Source organism: Rhinopithecus bieti, unplaced genomic scaffold, assembly GCF_001698545.2.
Source record: "Rhinopithecus bieti isolate Rb0 unplaced genomic scaffold, ASM169854v2 scaffold_2436, whole genome shotgun sequence".
Classification (NCBI taxonomy): Eukaryota; Metazoa; Chordata; class Mammalia; order Primates; family Cercopithecidae; genus Rhinopithecus; species Rhinopithecus bieti.
Genome location: NW_016803676.1, coordinates 34,618 through 40,768, shown reverse-complemented (window position 1 = coordinate 40,768; position 6,151 = coordinate 34,618). Strand labels below are relative to the sequence as shown.

Here is a 6,151-nt window from a genome sequence, read left to right as displayed (position 1 = left end):
TTTACAAACAAATTACAGAAATAACAGCATTGCTTTCTCATTAAAAACCTAGGTGTTTTGGAATATTTAGATGATAGTGACTGCAGCAATATAAAATATTGTTTATCCTTCAAAAATTTGCTTTACTAAGTTTATATTAGAAATTACTTTAAAAGTATTTACTAATAAGAAAATATTGATTTATTGGATCTTCACAGTACAGCACCTATTGCTAAATTCTTAATAATTTTGTGAAATAATTATGTAAACAAATAGATATTATTGACAGAGGTATGATTATGCTTAAGGCAAAGTTCTCTTTAACCAATACAATATGTCAATTAAATTTATACTAAATCTTAGCATCTGTAAATGTCTTTCTCTTGAGGGAAAGGGCATCGTTTGTCTATATGTAGTCATTTTCCTCTTCATCTCATAATTGTCGAGTTCTTTGTCATCTTCTTGACTGTGTCTTTGCTTTTGTAGTTCCAAGATCTCCTCCACCAAATAGGACAGACAACCATGATTTCTTTCGTATAGTACTTGGTCTTCTACCTACATCAGTGAAAAGTACATTTTTCTTTTAACCCAGGAGGGAAAGAAAAAAATATGTTATCTTGATCAGTTTTTTCTCTAGACCACCTCTCATGGGTCAGTCTTAAAGCAGGATATTTAAATAAATTGAACTTCAAATACAATCTCAGCATAACAGGACTTTTGGGTCCAAAAAGAAATTCTAACATTTGATCAGCTATTCACAAATGATGTCTTTGTATCCTTTAAAGAACTATAAAGCAAATAAAAAACTGTAAGCAGTTTTATTTGATGTTATCTGAGATAAAATAATTCTTTGAAGAGCCATAGAGACTAATTAGAAAAGAATATCAGTGCGTCCCTAAATTATAAAATTAATAAAGTTAAAAACCACACAGGACCTACAAGGTAATGCTACAGTAATCTAAGAATACACAGTTGTTAATGTTATACAAATTCTAAGGGGAAAAAATGAGATTTCTGGAGAAGTCTTGAGAAAATTTTGGGGAGCAAAGATTAAGAAAAAGAAGACAATGGTTGAATGTGGGGGAAGGATAAATGGAGATGATAAAAGAAAAAATGTATCCTTCCACAAATTAGATTGAAAATGGCATCTCTTTGCTTCTCTGATAAATAAAAGGTACAAAGTTCTTTTCTTGAATTATGAATCTCCTCTAAAATGCATAGGAGGTAAGAAGAAGAAAAAGAAAAGCTATCCTTTCTCTCATTAATCTTGCTTGAAGTTAAGGAAAATATAAAATTAATCCAAGATTTTTTGTCATCGTGAAAGGTAAAATGAATGTGTTCGTTTCATAGTAAGTGGCAGGCCTTAGTGATCCCAAGTTCATACCACTAAAAGGAAAATTTTCTACATTGCTAACCCATTTCTCCGAATTGTCAACTTCTCTGAATTAGCATGGTGACACCAGGATGTTCTCTTACATCACTGTGTGCTTCCTCTTTGCAGACCTTACCTAAGTGGGAATGTTGCAGTGGTTGCCCGATCCATGTCGTAAGCTGGTACATGCAGCCATGCAGGTTGCGCACTGCAGCAGAACTCCAGGGTGTGTGAGATAGCTTTGAAACATGGCAACTTGGCAAGGCTGCACTGTTTCCTGGAATTTCTTTCCTTGTATGTTTCCAGTTAGGGAGGGCTACAAAATATATTTTTGTGGGAGATTTGCAAGACAAGTGTAGCAGCTGCTATGTTGTTTTATTACACTAGGAAGATTGCGGCAGCCCTTTTTGTAGCTCCTTCACCTTGTTCCTTTTCTACTGGCATACCTTATTGTTGTGAGGCCACAGTTCATCTGCAACTGCCCGTTTTCCTCCTGGAGCCTGGTTCAGCTTCTCGGTCTCTTGAGCTCGCCATGTGCTTATCTCCAGGATGAAGGGCACCAGCTTCTCCTGCAGGATGCCTGCTTCATAAGGGCTGGAGGCAGGAAGAACTGACACAGCTCCAGTTCAAACTCATGGGTTCTAGCTCAGGCTCATGGATTCCAGCCCGTCCATGCCATTCTCCACTTTACATTCATTCTTCCCTTCCTGACCCCCTTCTTTGCCAGCTTGAAGCTCCAGAATCAGAAAGAAAGATGACAAGCCTACAGGCACTGTTTAACCAGCTCCCCAAATTGTGTAAGGTCACATCCCTGTAACAGACCCCTTTACATCTATCTATCTATCTACCTATCTATCTATCCCTCCACACACACAAAAAGGGAGAGAGAGAGAGAGAGAGAGAGAGAGAGAGAGAGAGAGAGATCTCCCAGTGGTTGTATGATTGCTAGAGTGCCCATTCACACTGCAGTTCACACAAGTAGCACTACCCACCTGAAAGTTATATACTGCCTGGGGACAAGATCGGTGGCCCTGAAGGTCTGTATTACCGTAGCTTAAGTAGCCTGAAGACCAGAATCTTTAGTTTCTTGTTTGTTGTTCTAGTTATAGGTGAGAAATTTGATTCTGTGGTCAAATATATCTGAGAAACACTGAAATCATCCCCTCCCCCTGCACTGAGATCCTAATACATATTCACATAGTAAAGGCTTTTGTAAAGCTCTGTGCTAAAGTAATCTGTTCAGTCCAGCTTTCTCCAAACTTGTTTGACTATTTCCAGGTGCTGCTGAAGTACAGAGTTAATGTAACTTAAAATTCCCATTTAGTCAGTCAAAAATTGAATGCAACCCTTTTATTGTGATGTGATAATAAGCATGTGATGTAGAACAATGCTTACTGATGCGCAGTGTAATTCATTCCAGTACTTTTCAGAAGATCTTGAACAAGAGAAAGGCCAGTGGCAGAAACTGCATCCTGATGTAGGGAAAGCACAGCGTAATGCATCATGATATATAAACAGGTGATAGAGGGAATATTTCTCCTCTCCTCCGCTCTCCATTCCTTTTCTTTCTTCTCCATGATGAGTTGGAAGGTGAATATGTAAATGGCCAAAAAAAAAAAAAAAAAAAAAAAAGTGATACGATTGGGAAAAAAAGGCATTGGATATTGAAAGCTGGAACCAGGTTAGCCTTGAGTGAAATGCAGGAAAACTGGACTTAGAGTGATTCTTAACTCTGGTGTTTACATGCAGATTACATAGTTCCATACGTTAGTTGTGGAAGAGCCAATTCTGGCAAAATTGTAAAATAAGGTGATTTTTGATGCTCTTGGTTTCTCTTGGTGATGCAAGCAGTGATTCTCAGAAAGAGTATTTTATGTTGCATAGTGACTGGGAAACATTACTAGTATATTTGGGACAGAAACCTGGGGCATTAACCATTCTGTTATGCAAGAAACATCCTGCACAATAAAGAACTGACCTGCCCCAAGTGAGTTGCTTCTCTGTTGAGATACACTGTAAGTATGAACGTGTATTTCATTTTCTGTTCCAGTCACCTCACCCATGCGGGCTGTGAGTGTCTCAGGTAGGTGTGGATCTGATTAGCTGACAAAAGTTACTGTAGAAAGATTGGATAAGGCTCAACTTTCAAGTGTTCATTTACATTTCAAAAGAGGAAATAATCAACTCAAAAGCATCTTTAATTGTGCTGTGAGAGAGGAAAAAATATTAAAACATTTTATTAGAACAGTAATATAGTCCCTTATATGGTGAGAAATTGTGAGACATTTACTTCCTTTGCAATTTACTCATTTCAAATTCTACTATTACTCTATCTGTCCCTCCACCTACAACACCCTCTTTCAAAGGAATAAAATATGTGTGGCTAATACTGCACCTGCATATCAAAACCTTTACCCTTTATAAATAGATATTTATAAAAACAAAGGGCCAGTCCTTGAGGAAAACTGGTAGGTATATCAGATTGTAAATCACATCTCTGTTAGAATAAAGGAAGTCTTGTCTGAACTACCAGGCTACCATTGCCACCCAGCATAGCCTGGATAGCCTTAACATAACTGATAAACCCCTTCTAGATCTAGACACCTTTTCTCCATTGAACTGTGTTTCTTCACATATTTACAATCCAGTTGATTGTTACAACTTTATTTTATCTCATCCTTCACTCTTTCTTTCCTAGAACCACTCTCAGAACTCTAGTAAAATTGATTTTATTTCAGTCAAAGCCTGATCTTGAGATCAGCACAACTGCTGAGTATTTCTGACTTTGGGAAATTTCTATTTTCATTTTTAATGTGCTGTCTTTCCTCCCTCCTTTCCTCCCTTCCTCCTTTCCTCCCTCCTTCCCTTCCTTCTGCCATTCTTTCTGTCTTCCTTATTTACTCTCAGAGTGTGACAACTGCAAATTGGTGCAGATTCCTAATATAGCCTGCAAATGATGAGTTTGACATTCCAGCTATGCCACTTATCAATTGTCTGATTTGGGGGCAAGTTATTCAACCATTCTGTGCTGTACTTTTTCAATCTATTAAATGGGAATTAATAATAATATCCATCTCATAGTATTATTGTAGGAATAAATGAGTAGTAAATGTTAAGTGGTTAGAACAATTGCTAGGACAAAGTAAATATTTAAGTGTGGGCAGTTATTACTGTTGCTGTGCAGCCTTCTTTCCCAGTCTTTGGTAAAGTGAACTTTCATTTTGACTTAACAGCACTGAGGTCTATAGCCCTAGGCATGAATTTCAGTCCAGTGGCCATCTCTTATATTCTGAGCAGACACTTGGAAGAGCTAAAGAATATTATTAGAGTTTTTATCCTTCCATGTAGTCTTCCTCCCTTTTTTCCCAAATTTTGAATATATTTTTCTTTCATATATGATTACCTTTCCTTTATTCTTATTAATCAATTACCCATAAATAGATATTCTATGGACATGAGGATTACGTGATGATAGCAAGACTGTCATGGATAAGGTTTTATTCCTTTCAGGTATCACTGTACATATTTGATGATGATGATGATGATGATGATGATAATTTTTTATTTTTATTTTTTTTTTTGAGATGGAGTGCAGTGGTGCGATCTTGGCTCACTGCAATCTCTGCCTCCTGGGTTTAAGAGATTCTCCTGCCTAAGCCTCCTGAGTAGCTAGGCTGATAGGCATGTGCCACCACACCTGGCTAATCTTTGTATTTTCAGTAGAGATGGGGTTTTGCCATGTTGACCAGGCTGGTCTCGAACTATTGACCGCAAGTTATCCAACCTCTTTGGCCTCCCGGAGAGCTGGGATTACAGGAGTGAGCCACTGTGTCCAGCTGGATGATGATAATAATTAATACTAATATTCACATCTATCAAATATGTTATAAGGGACTTCTGCTTCTAGACACAATGGAGTAAGAAGAACCAGATTTGCTTTTCCACCATAAACAACTTAAAACAAATAGACAAACAAGCATATAATCCACAGTAATTAAACTTTAGACCACAAGCTGTGCAGGACAGTGATCCCTGAGGAAGGAAAACAAGAGGAGCCCTATGATTGCCCAGCTTGCTGCCCAGAGAGATTTTAGAGGGTTGGGGAACCTAGACAGAGTCTGGTAGTCTTCCTGAGTGGAGGAGACAGAATTCAGAATTCAGGGATGCCAAGGCAGGTAGAATTCACATGTCTGTGTCCTGGAGAGAAGGCTGCAAGGAGAGCAAACAATCAACTCTTCAACAAAATATGGATCACTCCATCCATGTGAGGAAACTTCAGAGTCCAGGAAAGACTACCTGAAAGGAAAAGGGAGAACCATAGCCAGAGCTCACATAGGGTCCAGAAGAACTTGTGTTTCCACCTGGAAGAATAAAAAGGCTTCACCACTGGGCATCCAGTAAGCCCTCAGATATCATCCTAGGCCGGGCGCGGTGGCTCAAGCCTGTAATCCCAGCACTTTGGGAGGCCAAGACGGGCGGATCACGAGGTCAGGAGATCGAGACCATCCTGGCTAACATGGTGAAAACCCGTCTCTACTAAAATACAAAAAACTAGCCGGGCAAGGTGGCGGGCGCCTGTAGTCCCAGCTACTCCGGAGGCTGAGGCAGGAGAATGGCGTAAACCCGGGAGGCGGAGCTTGCAGTGAGCTGAGATCTGGCCACTGCACTCCAGCCCGGGCGACAGAGCAAGACTCCATCTCAAAAAAAAAAAAAAAAAAAAAAAAAAGATATCATCCTAGTAGTGGGAGAAAATTCACCTTTGAATCAGCCTAATCAAGCTTGGAAGCAAGTCATGAAAGG

At 39.1% G+C, this 6,151-nt stretch overlaps 1 long non-coding RNA gene across 1 annotated transcript; it reads right to left on the bottom strand.

Annotated features, from left to right (window-relative positions):
• Positions 1-337: 337 nt before the first annotated feature.
• Positions 338-2,624, bottom strand: LOC108513720 (uncharacterized). Its single transcript, XR_001881002.1, has 3 exons — positions 2,344-2,624; positions 1,798-1,945; positions 338-534 (listed from the first exon to the last, which is right to left on the bottom strand). It is a non-coding gene; the product is annotated as an uncharacterized LOC108513720 (long non-coding RNA).
• Between the last annotated feature and the right edge of the window lie 3,527 nt (positions 2,625-6,151).